Raw genomic sequence first — 19,961 nt, forward strand, 5'->3', positions numbered from 1 at the left:
TTCTTTCTTTTTAAAGGTGCAACAGTCCATTTTAACTTTGAGGTAGACGTTGCGGTTCTTTTTATAAAACCAGTAGGGGGCGCTTTAAGAAGCGCAACTATATACAAAGGATTGGCCGTTCCCAGTCCTCGGCCGGTTGAAAAGGGGGAATGGCTGCTCACAGTCCTCAGCCTGTTAAAGGGAAGAGGGGTGGCTGCTCTCAGTCCTCAGCCAGGTTACTTAGGGGATAGGGCAACAGTCACACAGTCCTATATCAGTCCCAACGGGGACCACACTCAATTTGAAACAGTTCCACACAGTTCTCTGTACCCTGACGGGTAACTATGTACAATTCCACTTTACCGTTCACTGGTAACAGTGTCCTCCTGATGCTCCTTCTTCCTCATTATCTTCAGGCCCGTCCGGGCCCTCCTGGTACTCAGAGTCCGAGTAGTGCTGCTCCTCCTCTTCTACCACTCTGTGAACGTGCAGGGCGTACCATCCCTTCACGCCTTGGTGTCGGGTGTAGGACACCACGTCTCCTGGATATAGATCCCGCCCTCGTTGACCTTCTGGCAGGTGGCTCTCTATATCCCTCCTAGTCACGAACACGTCGCTGATGGTCTCAGGGTCTCGGATGAAACTGCAGCCATGTTCCATGTGAAATTTCACGACAGTCCCGGTGACTTGGGGACCGCGGGCAGCTCTGGGATCTCGTCAGGCCTTCATCTTCTGCTCCGCACTTTGGGCCTGCAGCTTCTCCTGTTTCATGCGCCGCTCCCGCTGCTCCCTCTCGAACACCTCCAGCTGTTGGCGGCAGTACTCCCGTCGACGGGCGGTGTACGGGGGCGCTAGGCCTTGCGACCGGGCCTGCGATTGTGGTCTGCTGATCACGCCCGGGGTCAGAGGGCACGGCGTGGGGAGGGGCTTGCTGGCGGTGTCGATGGCCTGGGAACCGGTTGGTAGCGGTGGAGGCACGGTGTCGACGGCGGGTTCAGGTACGTTGGGCTCTGCAACAGGGTGCAGGGGCAGGTCGGCGGCCCCAGGGTTCGGGGTAGGGGCGTCTCCGTTACCTGCCTCTGCTGTCGCGGCCTCCTCCGCGGCGGCGTCCTCGGCCTCCGCTCTGCTTTCACTGCCCTCGGTGGCTGGTGTGCTGCTGGATGTCGACGGCGCCCCCTGCTGCAGGATCACGGCCCGCCGGGCCATTTCTTCTTTCCACCCGGCAATCACGTCCCGCTGCGCCCGGACCATCCTCTGGTCCAGCTCCTCCAGCGCAGCCCGCACATACTCGGGGTCTTCCTTGAGGAGGTGTGCTAGCAGCTCCGTGAAGCTGCATGGGGATTCGGCCTGCAGCAGGCCACGCGCCAGAGCGCTGGAGCTGGTTCCTGTCTCTATCTTCGGGTGCGGCCTGGCCAGACTGATCCAGACCGCGCCCTGCCCCACAGTTTTCTTCTCTTTCCGCCCCCAGAGGGGGTGGTCCTGGGGCATTCTGCTGACAATCACTCTCAGGGGCAGCCCCCCCATGTTGACGGACATCTCCACAGCCGCTCTCATGGCTGTTGGGGGTGGGCTCCTTCTTTGGCGCCATTCTGGGACCTGGCCCACGATGGGAGGTGGCTTCCTGTTGTCTTTTGGCGCGCACATTATGGCACTCGTTCTTCTGGGGCGGGCGCCATCTTTGGTACAATAAAAGTCTCTTTTCAGGCGCGCAATACCAGCTTGTGGCGGGTGGGTAACGATCCTGCCGACTACGCCAAAGCTGACTCGTCCCCTGGGCCGTGGGGCATGCAGAACCGGGCAATAGGGAGACGCTGGGAGTAGTAGTGGCGGCCCGGTCCCGCGGCTCAGGGTGGTCAGACCAATGGTAGTCTGCTGTTGTACTTTAGATAATGTCCGACTACGCCACCCGTGCATTGCGGTTATTAGGAACCGCCGCTGCAAGGCAGTCCGCTGGGGCTGATGATGTGTGCAGCTGGGATGGTGTGACTCCCCACGGGAAGAGTGCGGCCCCAGGGCAGTGTAGTGGATGGTGGGAGTGATGGTGGTGAGATTCCCAGTACCGGTAGTGCCGGAGGAGCGAAAAAGCACACAGACAACGTACTGCAGTCCAGGGTCTTTACTCACGGTTAATATCCAAGTCACTTCTGCAGAGAATGACTGCCTGAGCCGTGCTGCGTCCACCAGGTGAGGGCTCGGTCAACTCCCAGGCAGTTCAGGAGCATGGCACAGGACCCCCTTTAATCCTTTCTCTGGCCTGCCTCACCAGTGACCCACTTTTGTCCAGCTGCCGCGGACTTGTGCGGGTAAACATGGGCCCCGTTCCCCGCTGTCCTATATGGTGCCTTCCTAGCAGGTTTGATGAGGTGTCGCACCAATAGATGATCACGACGACCGGTCTTTGGCTGAGGGTTGTTTCTCCTCCACCAACTTGGGATCCGGTACCCTTAATCTGCCTGACCCTGCACCCTGGATTCTCGTGGGTTCTTAGGGTCCCTTCCACCTTCTTGTTCCTGAGCCCTTCTGTTCCTCTCTCTCTTCTCCTTCTTTCCTGTTCTGTCTTCTCCTCCTTCCCTTGGCCTCTTCTCCAGGCCCACTTCTCCTTCTCCTCTCAGGCTCTGGCCTCTTCTCTAGGCCTGCCTCTGGAGCAGCACTCAGCCTGAGCTGCTGCTCCCTGTCAGCTCTCCTCTCCTCACAGACTGAACACTGTTCTAAGATGGTGCCCACCTTTTATACCTCCCTCTGACCATGAGCCCAGGTGACCAGCAACCAATGAGCTCCTGTCTACGCTCAGGAACCAACCCCTATCTGCCCCTACAGCACTGGGTGTTCCACCCCCCTCCCCACTCCAGGCAGGGACATAGTCGGTCGTGCCTGCACTTCTGTCTAGTGGGAGCACTGTTGAGCTGTCCCTCGGAAATGGGGTGTGTGTGCTGTATGCAGCTAACTGAGCCCTGGTCCATACTCCATCCTTACCCGGGAGTGGAATATCACACCTCTGGTCTGAGGTGCAATACCCCTGTAGCGGCCGAGCCCTCGGGGCGCTACAAGCGCATCCGCCTGTCAACTGAAAATGCTGAAAGGCTGACTCTTATAAAAATGAACAAGGGCTGGATTGGGCCAGACTTCTCAACACCACCGAATGATAGCAGCCTAACATAAACTCAAATCCAGTGTCTTTTTTTGGGAGGTGTATTCCCATGCAGCTTTTCACACCCACACATGGGTATACGCTTCCTGATTTTGGCTATTTGCTCTTGTCCTCCTCCTTCTCCTCATCCTCCAGCACCATATCACCAGGGTGACCGTGATCCGTGATGCAACACCCACATAATTTTTTTGAGGGTGTTTATGATGCCCGTAAAAAAAATGTTATACAGTATGTTCATGTATACCCCCCAGGGGTAAATGTTTGTCAGCCCATACACTTAGTGCATGGGCATTACAAGTATAGGAGACCCGCTCCTTTCTAAAGGGAACATTTTTTTTATGAGGCCCTCCTCAACGTCTCTTCCAAGGGACATTAAGTGCATCCCCTACCACGCCTATCTCTCCACGCCGAGAAGGTGGGTGTGTACTTTTTTTGGGAGAACATACATTCAGAAAATACCTCTCTTGCATCTGTTGCCCACTGACTAGTGTCGATGCCCTACGACACAAATCCAGCCATACCACATAAATTGGAAACAGCAAAATAGTATTTTTTATATATGCATATATACGTTCTCCCCAAAAAAGTACACACCCACCTTCTCTGCCGCCTTCAAAGAGCTAACAAAAATCTATAAACAACAGATTGCGTCATGGTGGGAGGTGCAGACCTGAGACAATTATATCATGGCAGGTAATGTCTCTAGAAACCTCCGCATCACATTGCTGCCCTCTTTCAGGTATAATAATCCAGGTTTGCTAAGTCTATGGGAAAAAGAAGCAACAGAGAGTTCCCTTAGATTTATGAGACTTTTATTAGAAGAAGAAAAAGCAACACTGGCTACCCTGAATGAGTCTCTTAAAACGCAATTAGAGACAACTAAAAAATTTTCTCTAGAACCTGAGTTTATATCAAAAGAGACCTTGCTTCAGAATACATTGGAAAGGTTCCAATATCATCTGAAGGAAAGCAAGTATAAATTCTTTGTAAGGGACCTGCAGGAGTTTAAGGATAATAAGGCCTATACTTTTCCAACGAATAGGGGCTTTAGACATCCGGACACAGACCTGTCATCGACGGACACAGACTTCTCGGAGTTAGAGGCAAGACCTAAATGTCAACGAGGCAGACAGAGAGGTAGGAGTGGTAGGGGACAGAATAATTTCAGGAGATCCCCCCCCCCTAGAACACATTTTTTAGAAGAGGGATATCCCCTGTGCAGCCGGCTCAATCTGACCAACCCCCTAGTTCCGCAATAAACCCCCAAATTATCAACTTGTCCTCTAGGGACCTTACAGCCCCGGAGATCGCAGTGTTGAGAAGGGGTGTGACCTTCGTACCAACCGCCGACTATGACTCTTTTGACACTATCAAGGACATCAATTTGTTTGTCCGTAAATTAAAGTGGCGTAAGCATTTTATTAGGAATGACAATCAAACTTGTGCCGAATTTGGAGTATGGGATGACTTGCTAACGGACATTAGGACTCTATTCAATCTTAGTGATCCCAACCCTAATCTTGAAGGGAAGGATTCCTTTACAGACCTCAAATTAAAAACTACCAAAATGCCCCCCCTCAGTATGACCTCGGCCCCATTGATGTCTTCCTTAGCATGGTCACTAAGGATTTAAAAGACATGGGGAGACAACCAGTGTGGGACACATACAATCCTACATGCCAGGAACTGCAAGCCCTGATGGCCTTTGAAAAAGATAACTCCATAATCATAAAGCCGGCAGACAAAAGCGGCAATGTGGTGATTATGAACATGGGTGACTACCATGTAATGTGTACTAAATTGCTTAAAGAAAAAGACTGTTATGTACCTTGGACACCAATCCAACCAAGGAATTTTCCCTGGAATTACATAAACTAGCCAGGAAGGCCCTGAATGATGGTGTTCTCAGTAAACAAGAGTTAGAATTCATTTGTCCAAGCCATCCAGTCATAGCAATGTTTTATAGTCTGTCTAAAGTACATAAAGGACTAAAACCATTGAAAGGGCGACCTATTGTATCAGAGGTTAATAATCTTACTCATAACCTGGGCGTGTATCTGGACAGGGTGCTCAGGCCGTTTGTGACGGGTCTGAATTTGTTTGTTGGTGATACAACTGATCTTCTTAGAAGATTGGAGAACATGGTTGTGGACCCCGATGTGATGTTAGCTAGTATTGATGTGGAATCAATATACTCTACAGTACCGCATGAGAGGGGCCTTGAGGCAGTCCAGTTTTTTCTGAGTGGGAGGGGCAGACAATACAATGGACACAACAGGTTTATCCTGGAGGCCCATCATTTTTGTTTGTCAAGAAACGTCTTTCTCTTTGATAGGAAGTACTTCCACCAGCTCAGGGGTACGGCGATGGGGAGTCCATGTGCCCCGTCGTACACTAATCTGTACCTGGACTGGTGGGAGGAAACCGTTGTCTTTGGGGACACACCTGTGGAGGAGAGTGACTGTGTACTACTGTGGATCCGCTATATCGACGACGTCCTAGTGATGTGGAAAGGGGACAAGAGACAATTTGAAGACTTTGTTGGGAGACTTAATCTTAACAATTTGAATCTCCACTTTACTTTTGAGATGGACATCTTAATCCAAAAGGGGGATGGTGGACTGATAGGGACCAAAACTTTTAGGAAGGCAACTGCGACAAATTCACTTCTGAGGTGGGAGAGCAACCACCCGCTCCCCCCTCAAGAAGGGAATTCCCAAAGGACAGTTCACGCGTGTCCGTAGGAATTGTTCAGACAACACTTCTTTTGAGGAACAGGCTGTTGACCTACGTAGACGGTTCTATGAGAAGGGATATCCAGGGAAGGTGGTGTCTAGAGCATACAGGGAGACGGTGGCTAGGGACTGCACTTCTTTATTGAATCCACCTCCTAAACCAAGAGAGGATGACAGCATGTGTAGGCTCATCACTACCTTCTCCAACAGAGCACATGTGGTTCATAAGATACTGCAAAAGCACTGGCCAATCCTCCAGATGGTTGAGGACATAGGCACAATAGTCAGCTCTGTGCCCCAAACCACTTACAAAAGAGGCAGATCTCTGAAGGATAGGCTTGTTCATAGCCACTACACTAGCCACCACGAAGACAGATGGCTACAAAGTTCCACAAAAAGTAGCTTTAGATGTAGTGGATGTGTGTCCTGCAAGTCAATGATCCAGAGCAAGAATTTCACAAGTAATGTCATGGGTGAGATTTTGTAGTAAAACACTTCATCAACTGCAGGTCCAAAGGGATAATATACAAGGCCACGTGCATCTGTGATATTGACTATGTTGGGAAAACCAAAAAAGAGCTCAGGAGAAGGGTAGGGGAGCATCAGCGAGATATTGTCTTGAAAAGAGATACCCCCATAGCAAGACATGTGAACACTATGCATCCAGACCATCTGGACGCTATGCGATTCATGGGGATTGACAAAGTAACTGTCCCACCTAAGGTAGGCGACTGGGACAAGTTGATCCTGCAGAGAGAAACTAAATGGATCTATAAGTTATAGACAGTAACCCCTGTATGGTCTGAACGAACAGCTGTCTTTTAGGTCTTTTCTATAGATGTAGGGACAACTTAGGGTGAGGAGTGTGGGGATAGCCGCTGCGGAGTGGGGGTGCCATCTGCGCAGGTTCCTAGGGGGCCAACCTCCAATTGTCAGGTAGGGAGCTGTGTGGCTAGAACCTTACTAGGGCCTGTCACACGCCTTCCTTCCTCTTTCCTATCACCACCTGCGGTCCCTGCAACAGCCTATCCCTGTTTCTCTGTCCGCCTGCTCTGATGTGTTCTCTTTGAATTCCTTTTATTTGTCCCAACCTCCCCCTTGTTTTGGGTGGTACATGACTTCTTTTATGTACATTGTATTGCCTCTTGCCTGCTGACTCAACTTATTCTGTGGCTATTTCCTTTGCCATTAACAATACGGGTGCTGTGTGGTGTTATTAAGGTATACTTCACCGCATATAGCTTAGTCCCGGAGCTCCGACCGAATGCTTCCCTGGTTGGCAGTCTCTGTATCTTGGCATTGATGACCATTAGTGAGATTGATATGCTGGTGCCATTCTCCCTAATCTTAAGCATGTGATCACATGGTTACTGTTTACTCCATGTGGTTGTCATCACTCTTACTACCTGCATCTTACCCGGTTCGTTTGGATTTCAGTGAGTGCGCACCGGATGTGACGCATGCGTGTCATTGCTGGTTGATGCGTTCCATGGAACGGAAGTGAATGTGCCGCAACCGGAAGTGACGTGACGGCTGCTAATGAGCTTGGCCGGATATAATGAGGACAGTTGCTATCCATAAGTTGCGCTGTATGTTTGGTATGACCGGTGTCAGACTATGACACACCACCTCTTAGCTCCCCTGATGATCAACTAATGTGAGGAAATGAGTCGGGAGTGGTGTCCTATATACAGCTGGTGGCTGAGGTTATGTAATGCCTCGGATCTGTGAGCTGATGAGAACAACACCTTGAACCGACATCTGAAGTGGTGAGACTGTTCCATTATTGAATCAAAGTGTGGACTCTCAAACTTAACCATGGCATGTCACATATGGTTCTCATTTTGTTTTTTGCTATTCATAGCTGTTCTACCTACATTTGCCATCTCTTTGTCAGTTGTCTATGTGGGCACATCATAGGTATTTTCCTATGCCACTGAATGACCTGGACAATAAAAACACCCCTATTTGTTTAGGGTAGTGCATGTTTTAATACCGGTGGCAAGTATCTGTTTGCACTTACGGTCGTTGTGACTTTTTATATTTGGTATATTTTATCTATTTATTAGTAAAGGTTATATTTTAACTTTTTTCAACACTTTTTTTCCTTGTTTGTGTGTGTGTGTGTGTGTGTGTGTGTGTGTGTGTGAAGTTTGCCCAGCAACCAACTGATGGGGCAGACAGAGAAAGGGGACAGTTGATGATTGGTACAGCCCAAAGTGGGAGGGGTTAGGGCTAGCAAAAGGCAATGACTTCCTGGTTTTAGTCAGATAACGATAGTTGGAGATTAGATTGGAGTATAAAGTGTTAGCAACATTCAAGGCCAGAGGGCTGGAAGGAACAAGTACAGACTGTTCGGGCAGCATGAGGACGATGGACACTGTTTTCTGTGGACATCCCTGCAAGGTTTGGGGCCTATGGCCAGAACTAGACATTTTGAAGTGTGAGACGTGTGAAGGAGGCCAGATCGGAGTCATGAGAGCTGTGGAGCTGGGTGGAGTATCCCAGGGGCCGTAAGAGCCATTAACTGAAGGGATAGCTCAGGCTGCACATGCAAAGAACATGGAAACGTACTGTACAGTACCATCAACTGAACATGGACTGCTAAAGTAAAGTTGAACTGTTGGTTATGAAGAGAGTGTCCTCTGATTTATGTGCGGCTGTTCCTGGACTGGATCATGGAGACAGCGGTGGCCTCCAGTCAAAAAAGTGGGTGTTATGCACTACATCCACAGCACATGGAAACTGGGACCATGTTTATTTGTGGGTGGGGTGCCAGGGTGTGGGAGAACAATTGCCCCTCAACTATGACTACTGCCCTGAGCACTTTACAGGTGCACCTCTGGTGCTTCTAAAACAAGCCTCCCCGGTCCCAGATGTTCAACCTGTTACATGTAACGGGTCTGGGAGGCGGAACCTCTGAGCTACTATACAAGGGGGCGGTCCTTGTAAGGGAGCGGGTGGCGACCAGGCAGGCAGTCACAGCAGGTGACCGGGACAGTCTCTGGAAGAACGGGCAGGAGATCACGGCAAGTGACTGGGGCAGTCTCTGGATGAACGGGCAGATGGTCACGGCAAGTGACCGGGGCAGTCTCTGGATGAACGGGCAGATGGTCACGGCAAGTGACCGGGGCAGTCTCTGGGTAAAGGGTTGGTATGACCTGTGGCGGCTGATGGTAGACGTGAGCTCCCAGGTGAGCAGGCGAGAGTCTCTGGATAAACGGGTGGTCACAGCATGTGACGGCGGAGCCTCCAGGAAGACCAACAGACAGGCGGCAGATGAGCGCTCCCAGGTGAGCGGGCTGAAGTCTCTGGACAGGCGGGTGGTCACAGCACGTGACGGCAGAGCCTCCAGGTAGGCTAGCAGACAGGCAGCAGATGAGCGCTCCCAGGTGAGCGGGCAGGAGTCACTGGACAGGCAGGTGGTCACAGCACGTGACGGCGGAGCCTCCAGGTAGGCTAGCAGGCAGGTAGCAGATGTGCGCTCCCAGGTGAGCGGGCAAGCTGGTCCATAGACAGACTGACAGGAGTTGGAAGGCAGACCGTCGGACCTCAGGCAAGCAGGCAGGTAGCTGATGTGCGCTCCCAGGTGAGCGGGCAAGCTGGTCCTTAGACAGACTGACAGGAGTTGTAAGACAGACCGTCGGACCTCAGGCTAGCAGGCAGGTAGCAGAATATCAGGCAGGAATAAGACAGCAAGCTGGCAGGAATCTGGCAGGTATCTGGCAGGTAACTGGCAACGGGACCTGAGGGCTGAAGCAGAGTAGTGAACAGTGCAACAACATTGCTCGGGCACCTCCATTTTGGAGGAGGTGCCTTATATATGGTGAAGTCCTCCGGCCATTGGCCGGGGACTCCTTAGGACGGCGCGCGCGGCCCCTTTAAGAGGGAGAGAGAGCGCGCGCGCCCTAAGCACAGTGGCCGGGAAGGAGCGCGCGCTGCCAGCAGAGCGGGAGGAGGACGCCGGGCACGGAGCAGAGAGGTGAGGGGAACAGCGTCCCTGCCTAGCAGAGGGCAGGGACGCCGGCGCTACATTACATCTGGTGCAAAATTGGCTGCAGCCTGAAACCTGCTCTCCAGCAGAGATGGTGGAAAGAGTGGTGGTCTGATTTATTCTCTCACTACCATAAATCTGTGCAAAGCTGTGTTGCCCAAGGAGATGCCTAGAATGCATATGACCTTGTGAGCATCGTGGAAAGATATTTGGCCATGGAGAACACCTTGAGCAGTCAAGGGAGCCTGAGCTCAGCTTTCTGGGAGACCCAAAAGAAGGGGCCCAAGAACATGTCTGAGGGGTGCCCAAAGACCTAGGAGGAGTCAGAGCCGGGTTCTCAAGGGGTAAACCTCGTGCCATTGTCTGTTGGAGGTGTCGTGCTCGGGGCATATATTAGCCAATTGTCCATGGCTGGCGCTACTTCTATTTCATCTACCCCGCCTGCAGTGCAGTTCCAAATCCTGGTGAAAGGCCTCAGTGAGTGTGAACAGCGTCCAAGTGATGGGACTTCTGGACTCAATGAGTTTGGTGACCCTGGCATGTGCCACACTTCCACATGTGCTAGTCTCTAGGAAGGGGGTGGGGGTAAGGTGTATCCACGCCAAGAAGTATCACATGACTCAAGTCGACATATGTTCAGACTGCGGTTTCGTGTCTCTACAAGTGGGAATGGTCAAGGACTTGTTGCTTGTTATCTGTTGAGATTTTCCTTTGTTCTAGTACTTATGGGCTGATGCTGTAGCACCCAGTAGCCCAGTATGCCATGTGACAGTCACTGGTATAATACAGTACAGACCAAAAGTTTGGACACACCTTTACCTTTTCATTTAAAGATTTTTCTGTATTTTCATGACTATGAAAATTGTACATTCACACTGAAGGCATCAAAACTATGAATTACCACATGTGGAATTATATACTTAACAAAAAAGTGTGAAACAACTGAAAATATGTCTTATATTCTAGGTTCTTCAAAGTAGCCGCCTTTTGCTTTGATGACTGCTTTGCACACTCTTGGCATTCTCTTGATGAGCTTCAAGAGGTAGTCACCGGAAATGGTCTTCCAACAATCTTGAAGGAGTTCCCAGAGATGCATAGCACTTGTTGGACCTTTTGCCTTCACTCTGCGGTCCAGCTCACCCCAAACCATCTCGATTGGGTTCAGGTCTGGTGACTGTGGAGGCCAGGTCATCTGGCGTAGCACCCCATCACTCTCCTTCTTGGACAAATAGCCCTTACACAGCCTGGAGGTGTGTTTGGGGTCATTGTCCTGTTGAAAAATAAATGATGGTCCAACTAAACGCAAACCGGATGGAATAGCATGCTGCTGCAAGATGCTGTGGTAGCCATGCTGGTTCAGTATGCCTTCAATTTTGAATAAATCCCCAACAGTGTCACCAGCAAAGCACCCCCACACCATCACACCTCCTCCTCCATGCTTCACGGTGGGAACCAGGCATGTAGAGTCCATCCGTTCACCTTTTCTGCGTCGCACAAAGACACGGTGGTTGGAACCAAAGATCTCAAATTTGGACTCATCAAACCACAGCACAGATTTCCACTGGTCTAATGTCCATTCCTTGTGTTCTTTAGGCCAAACAAGTCTCTTCTGCTGGTTGCCTGTCCTTAGCAGTGCTTTCCTAGCAGCTATTTTACCATGAAGGCCTGCTGCACAAAGTCTCCTCTTAACAGTTGTTGTAGAGATGTGTCTGCTGCTAGAACTCTGTGTGGCATTGACCTGGTCTCTAATCTGACCTGCTGTTAACCTGCGATTTCTGAGGCTGGTGACTCAGAAAAACTTATCCTCAGAAGCAGAGGTGACTCTTGGTCTTCCTTTCCTGGGGCGGTCCTCATGTGAGCCAGTTTCTTTGTAGATTTTGCAACTGCACTTGGGGACACTTTCAAAGTTTCCCCATTTTTCGGACTGACAGACCTTCATTTCTTAAAGTAATGATGGCCACTCGTTTTTCTTTACTTACCTGCTTTTTTCTTGCCATAATACAAATTCTAACAGTCTATTCAGTAGGATTATCAGCTGTGTATCCACCAGACTTCTGCACAACACAACTGATGGTCCCAACCCCATTTATAAGGCAAGAAATCCCACTTATTAAACCTGACAGGGCACACCTGTGAAGTGAAAACCATTTCCGGTGACTACCTCTTAAAGCTCATCAAGAGAATGCCAAGAGTGTTCAAAGCAGTCGTCAAAGCAAAAGGTGGCTACTTTGAAGAACCTAGAATATAAGACATATTTTCAGTTGTTTCACGCTTTTTTGTTAAGTATATAATTCCACATGTGTTAATTCATAGTTTTGATGCCTTCAGTGTGAATGTACAATTTTCATAGTCATGAAAATACAGAAAAATCTTTAAATAAAAAGGTGTGTCCAAACTTTTGGTCTGTACTGTATATGAGGGGAGGTATGTGTCACGCAGGTTGCTAGCCTGTATGAACTAAAACCAACAAACTTTCTGCGTGTGTGTGGTTTTATGGGAATGACATAGAGATGGGAGGGAAGTCATTCCCCTACCTCCCCTCAGGGTGTGGCTGAGCAGGGTTTAATGGTCAGTCAGCGTGTGGTCTGGAGAGTGAAGTCTCCAGGCTGTGTTTTGGTGAAACCAGAGAGCAACATCGGAGGACTGGTGTTGCTCAAGACTTCACTGTGCTACCTGCAGCGGGCAGAGCCTCGCTTAATATTGGACTCTGTCATACCTTATCTTTTTGTTTCTACCGTTAACCCCGAGAAGGTCTATTTATTTTTATGTGACACTGCTGAAGTTTAGTCCACTGAATAAACCAGCAGGAAGTTAGCCCAAACCGTGTGTCCTGTGTCTGCTTCTGGAGAGCCGAACAAGTTGAGTTACCACAGTTGGTGGAGAATACGGGCAAAGATCCAGGAACACGTGTACCTGCCACAGAGAATGGTGGATGTCCTGGGTGAAGACCGTCAGCCAGCCAGGAGATGTCCGGAAACATGGAGGAGCTAATTAAGCATTTAGTCCAGAGCCAGCAGCAGCAACATCAGCAGCACCTGCAACAATTACAGCAACACCGGCAGCTACAGCAGCAGCTGATCCTTCAGCAGCAGCAAGCTCAACAAGAGACGACCAAACTGTTACTACAACAGATCCAGTTGCAGCAAAAGGCGCAGCAGCAGCACCAGCAGGAGCAGCAACATCAGATACAGCTTCTGGAGGACGCCATCCAGGGCAGAGCGACCGTCCCACCCCAAAGGCCGACTGATGACTCACACATCTGGAAGGCGGTAAGACTGGCCATGCAGAAGATGACCCCCGGGAATGATGTAGAAGCCTTTCTGGCAGTCTTTGATAGGGTGGCTGATCGGAAGAGACTTCCACCAGAACAGTGGGAAGAGGTTCTGGTGCCATATTTGTCGGGTGAAACCCAAAAGACATATTACAACTTGGCACTGCAGGATGCCAAGCTAAAGACAGAGATCTTAGCACACCTGGGAGTGAATATGGCAGTGAGAGCCCAACGAGTCCACCACTGGGCATACGCCAGCAACAAACCCCCTCACTCGCAGATGATTGACCTGCTGTATCTCGTTCAGAAGTGGTTGCAACCAGAGTCCTTCACTCTGGCCCAGATGGTCGAGCGGGTGGTGATTGATAGATTCATGCACTCTCTTCCCAAATCGGTACAGACTTTGGTTGCCCAGGGCGATCCTCAGAACGCAGATGACTTCATTAGCCTGATAGAGAGGTACCAGGTGGTTGAGAAATCCCTTGGGAAACCGGATATAATCACTGCTCCATACTGGGATACCCAAAAGGGGGTGGGTTCACCATGGAAGGGGTTTAGAGCCACCACTGGGGGCGTCCCACTTCCAGTGAAAGTGCCACAAGGACTGTTAAGGATATAGTCTGTTGGCGGAGTCACAACCCTGGACACGTATACGCCCGGTGTCATATGTCCCCTGAACCCATGGACTGCAGCCTAGGCAGATGAGGTTCCTATTATGCGTATCCAGCCTGCAGTGTAGACTGTTGACCCAGCGAGGATCCGCAGATGTGTGTCGTGTCCATAAATGGAGAAAAGGTGCTTGGGCTGTTAGACTCTGGGAGTCTGGTAATCAGAGCTACCTTCCCACCAGTAGGTCCCTTCCAAAACTGTGGGCGTTCGTTGCATCCATGGGGACGCCAAGGACTACCCCGTGGCCACAGTGACAGTGGGAACAGACTGTGGTGCCCAGTCCAAAGAGGTCGGGATGGTTAAGGACCTCATGCATCCCGTCATACTGGGCCGTGATTTTTCTTTGTTTTGGGACTTGTGGGTGAAGGGAACCGGACTAAATAGCGTGAGCAAAAGCCAGGTCCCTGGAGAAGAACCCCCAACGAAGTCTCAAGTGGATGAGTTCCCACTATGCGTCCTTGCCGGCGATGAAGGCGAGACAGTGACCGAGGAGGCCGACCTCCCTGAGTTATATGTATTCAGAGAGAAGTTTAGGACTGCTCAAGTTTGGGACCTGACCTTAAAGGGGGCATTTGACCAGGTTACTGTATGTAATAGGGATGCCCAAGAGCTGGGGGTTGACACCAGGTTCCCCCACTTTGCAGTTCAGGGGGAGTTGTTATATTGGGTGGCCAAACTAAGGAGCGGTGAGATAGTGGAACAGCTGCTAGTCCTGGGGTCATATAGAAGGAGTGTGCTAGATGGCCCATTCACATCTTCTGGGGTGACACCTAGGGGTCGACAAAACTCAGGAGAGGATATTAAGAAGGTTTTATTGGCCAGGACACAAACCATGTGTCCTGTGTCTGCCTCTGGAAAGTCGAGCAAGTCGCGTTACCACAGCCACAAGGAGGCAGCTATGGTAACAAAGTCACATAATGTAAACAGTGAATTTCCGTTCACTCTATGGGCTAGAGCGGAAGATGAAGAAGCCTCCCCTGAAGCCAATATCCCTGACCCGGAGGAGTCCCAGGACAACTTTGGGACTGCCCGGACTGCTCAGGGACTTAAAGGTAGAAGATACTTTTGAAAATGTGTGTTAAATGGTGTTCCCTAAGAGTTGGGAGCAAATAATTGTTTTCTGAAATTGGCCAGACGTAATGATCTGTTGTGTTGTGGGACGAATGTGAAGGGACAGGTAAAAGAGCACCTCCTCAAGTCCCAAGAGGAAAAAAATGCAGGTGGTATAATCGGTTGGCTTGAGTGAGACAATTTAAGCCAGGGGATCAGGTACTTGTTGGCGCCCACAGTGGAGAGCAAATTCCTCACCCAGGGTCAGGGCCCTATAGGGTTCCTAAGGCACCACAAATAATTGGGATAAAACGTAACTTTTATTCCAAACTTAAGACAAAAATGAGGCAGGCAATGCAATGTTTCGGCCCTAACAGGCCATTCTTCAAGCCAGAAATATAACAAAAATCACAGCCATGGCGCCTGGACAAGACTAGGGATTTCGTGTTAATGGTTTTGTTTCTGATTGTGCAACCTAAGGAAATAAATGTCACCTTATTTTGACTCAAGAATCCAGTGTCTGTGTGAACGCTACCTAATAGCTACCTGAGAGCGTGAATCCCTACAAAATCTATAATATACATATATATGTACTGTAGTAGATCGACTCACTTGGCTTCTTAAAGAGGCAGCCACAGGAACTACTTCTGTTAAAAGTACGGCTGATTTATTGCAGTCCTCATAAATCACATCACCAAAAAACATAAATACAGCCTTAGTCCGGCAGAAGGTAAAACATAAAATCACAAGTCCATACAATAGTGCTGTTCAGCCCACCTGGCTTAGAGTTCAGGGTCCTTTAGAAAATGAATTCACACCAGGAGACCTGCAATCTCCGTATTTCTGCCACAAACAGCTCAGAGATCTCACCTCCAGCCCACCACACACCCAAATGCTCTGCAAGGCTGTGTTTCTTCTATAACCCCTGTTCCTCCCTTTTTACAGGTGCTTTAATCACCGTAGGTCCAAGATGGTGGTTTAACCTAGTCGTGTGCTGGAAACTTTTCACTATGCACAATCACTGCAGCTATCAATATCTGAGCTACACATCTCTCTCTCCAGTAACCTGCTAGTGACTCTGTCATATATTCCCCTCCTCTGCCCAAAGTCGTTGGTTTTGGCACCTTCAGTCACCAAACAGGGGAGTCTAAACTGGCATCTACGTTACTATGCAGCTTCCCAGGCCTGTGTTCACATGAAAGATGAAATTTTTCCTTCTTTTTCCCCAATGGTACTCTTCTTTAAACTGGCATCCTGGTTCCACTGAAGAAGTTCTCGACACTGTTGTTTCAGGGATGGTGACAGTGTTTCTGCCACAGGGATGCTATTAATGTCACCTTCTGGTCTGTCCAGCCCACATGGAGTTTCAACTTGATTTTTCTGTTGACCTACCTTGACGGATAGCGGCATGAGAGGATTTTGGAATAGAGAGGTGGTTGCGGTTAACTGTCAGGTGGGACAGGATTTGCAATATTTTTGGATTTCGCAATGGCATCTAGGCCAATAGTACCTCTGCATGACCCTTTGTTGAGTTTTGTCCACTCCCAGATGACCACCCAAAACATGTGAATGGGATCTGTCTAACACCCTTTGTCTATAGGGTGCTGGTACCAATAATTGCTCCACTATCTCCTCCCTCATCTTAGTAACGCGATACAATAAGTCTCCCCTCAACATAAAATAGGGAAACCTGGTGTCAGCCCCTCACTCCTGTGCTATGCTGTTTATGACGGCTACCTTATTGAACGGTTCTTTTAGTGAAAGGTCTCTATGTTGGGTGAGCCCCAATTTTTGTCAGGTTACCCCTATCTCAGGAATGTCTGCCTCAGGGAATACTACTTTCTCCTCATTCCCCATTATACAGAAGGGAAATCCATCAGACTTTTGAGTTGGTGAGACTTTTTTAGGGTCAACCCGTTTCTTACCCGAGTAATCCATGTCTCTGCCCCTCCCCCACAAGTCCCAAAACAACCCAAAGTCCCGGCCTATGATGATTGGGTGCAACAAATCCGGAACTACACCGACCTCATGGGACACAGTTCCCCGGGCAGTCTCAATGACCACTCTGGCCACCGGATAGTCTTTAGCATCCACGTGAATGCCAACGGAGGCCAACCTTCTTACCAGGGATCAACTGGAGAGACAGTGTGTTCCTCACGAGGGTCAGTAAACTTCCTGAGTCCAGTAGTCCAGTCATTTGCAGGCCATTCACTGTTACAGGACAAGCTTGAGGCCCCTTGCTGGGTGGACAGTCCACACTGCAAGTTGGATATGCGTAGAAGGAACATTGGCGTTCCATGCTACAGTCCATTTGCTTGGTGGTTAGGGGACAATGGGCTGCTATATGACCTGGACCGTGACATCTCCAGCAAATTACATCCCCTGATGAGGGTCTTGGCATGACCTCTGTAGCCCCCTTAGATTTTCGATGCGCCTACCCCTTTTTTATCCTCCGCCCCTCAGTATGGAATGGGTTGTCTCCCCACGGACCCTTCAACACCCTGATACCTTTCGATCAGTCCAACTAAGTCATTGGGGTTCCGCGGATCTCCCTGGGCAACCCAGGTCTGCATCGGGCTCGGAAGAGAGTGTACAAAGCGGTCCATTACAACTCGCCCCACCATCTGTGCTGGGGTTGCGGACTCTGGTTGCAATCACTTTTGGACGAGGTGCAGCAGATCAAACATTTGGGAGCAAGGGGGTTTGTCACGGTGATATGCCAAGCGATGGACCCGTTGTGCTCTGACAGACATTGTCACGCCCAAGCGCGCCAAAATATCTGTTTTCAATTTTTCCTATTCTTTGGCATCCTGTAAAGCCAAATCATAGTAGTCCTTGTGTGGCTCCCCCATTAAGTATGGAGCCAGAACTTCCGCCCACTGCTCTGGCGGGAGTTTGTCTCTATCGGCTACCCTTTCAAAAACGGTTAAAAAGGCCTCTATGTCATCACCCGGAGTCATTTTCTGCAAGGCTCTCCTCACTGCCTTCCAGATAGAGAAATCATCAGCTGACATTGGAGTCAAAGCAACTGCAGTGCCATGAATCACCTCTGTGAGTAAATCAATCTGCTGCTGCTGTTGTCGACTCTGCTGCTGGTATTGCTGCTGCTGCTGTTGGAACTGCTGCTGCTGCTGTTAGAGCTGCCGCTGCTGCTGTTGGAGCTGCTGCTGGTGTTGTTGCTGCTGCTGCTGTTGCATAAGCAACTTACTTGTCTCCTGTTGCTGCTCCCGATGCTGCTGAAGCTGTTGCTGGTGCTGCTGGTGTTAGCTTTGGACCAGGTGCTTAATCAGCTCCTTCATTTTGTCTGAACGCTGTTCAATGCTCGTAGCCGCCTTCACCCAGGACATGTAGTCTGTCTACAGCCGTCACACTTGCTTCCTGGGGATCTTGCCTGCACTTCTAACACCAACTGTAGTAGATCGACTCACTCGGCTTCTTAAAGAGGCAGTCACAGGAACTATTTCTGTTTAAAGTACGGCTGATTTATTGCAGTCCTCATAAATCACATCACCAGATAACGTAAATACAGCCTTTGTCCGGCAGAACATAAAACATAAAATCACAAGTCTATACAATAGTGCTGTAGGTCCAAGATGGTGGTTTAACCTAGTCGTGTGCTGGAAACTTTTCACTATACACAATCACTGCAGCTATCAATATCAGAGCTACACATCTCTCTCTCCAGTAACCTGCTAGTGACTCTGTCACAGTACACACAATGCATCACTACAGCCTCATCACAAGTACATGATACTCACATGGGAGCAGGCTCGGAGGCATCTCTTTCAGATTTCCAGGGCTCCGGAGGTTCTGGGTTACCAAATCTCCGTGATCCCACAGGAGGTTTTGCAAAAGGAACTCCAAAAAATGCATCTATGGCCCTAGATGTCTCCTTCACTGCCACCGTGATGCCCCGCAGGTCTCCATACTTAGTGGTTACTAATGGTCTTTCAGCTTTCACATCTAGAATCAAAGATATTATTGGGGACAATTAATGATACTATTAATGTTTTATATTCTCATTAATGGCTCCTCCTGCTGTTTCATACACCTTGTAATACTGATATATATTATTTACTAATCCTTAATGTATAATTATTATTAATTATAATTACCACACCCCCCTCCACACCGGACATTAACTGCTATAATACTAACTCCTGTGGATGAGCGAATAACTACTATCATACTGCCCCCTATGTACAAGAATATAACTACTATAATACTGCCCCCTATGTACAAGAATATAGCTACTATAATACTGCCCCCTATGTACAAGAATATAACTACTATAATACTGCTCCCTATGTACAAGAATATAACTACTATAATACTGCCCCCTATGTACAAGAATATAACTACTATAATACTGCTCCTATGTACAAGAATATAGCTACTATAATACTGCCCCCTATGTACAAGAATATAACTCCTATAATACTGCCCCCTATGTACAAGAATATAACTACTATAATACTGCCCCCTATGTACAAGAATATAACTACTATAATACTGCCCCCTATGTACAAGAATATAACTACTATAATACTGCCCCCTATGTACAAGAATATAACTACTATAATACTGCTCCTATGTACAAGAATATAGCTACTATAATACTGCCCCCTATGTACAAGAATATAACTACTATAATACTGCCCCTATGTACAAGAATATAACTACTATAATACTGCCCCTATGTACAAGAATATAACTACTATAATACTGCCCCTATGTACAAGAATATAACTACTATAATACTGCCCCTATGTACAAGAATATAACTACTATAATACTGCCCCCTATGTACAAGAATATAACTACTATAATACTGCCCCTATGTACAAGAACATGTTTTACAGAGGAGGACATGTTGCTGTCGTAGTTACAGAAGATTTGTTCTATATGATACGTGACTCAGCTTTCCCATCCTGACTTCCATGCAGACTTCTCTATACCTCTCTGCTCCTATTTACTAATGGTATGTTCTTCAAGTTACACTACCCACCCCCCACTTTCATTTATGACCTTGTTTACTTAGCCTTTGACTATCCAGCATGTGGTTCAGCCTTAATCAGCTGATCAAGATGAGCACAGACCACTCCCCTCTGGTTC

The 19,961-nt window shown here is 48.9% G+C and overlaps 1 pseudogene; it reads right to left on the reverse strand.

Moving 5' to 3' along the window:
• LOC141175766 (fatty acyl-CoA hydrolase precursor, medium chain-like) overlaps positions 1 to 19,961 on the reverse strand; it is a 70,060-nt pseudogene that overhangs the window by 36,123 nt on the left and 13,976 nt on the right.

Source organism: Phyllobates terribilis, unplaced genomic scaffold (assembly GCF_046119375.1).
Source record: "Phyllobates terribilis strain yellow unplaced genomic scaffold, ASM4611937v1 Scaffold_14__1_contigs__length_39327217, whole genome shotgun sequence".
Lineage (NCBI taxonomy): Eukaryota > Metazoa > Chordata > Amphibia > Anura > Dendrobatidae > Phyllobates > Phyllobates terribilis.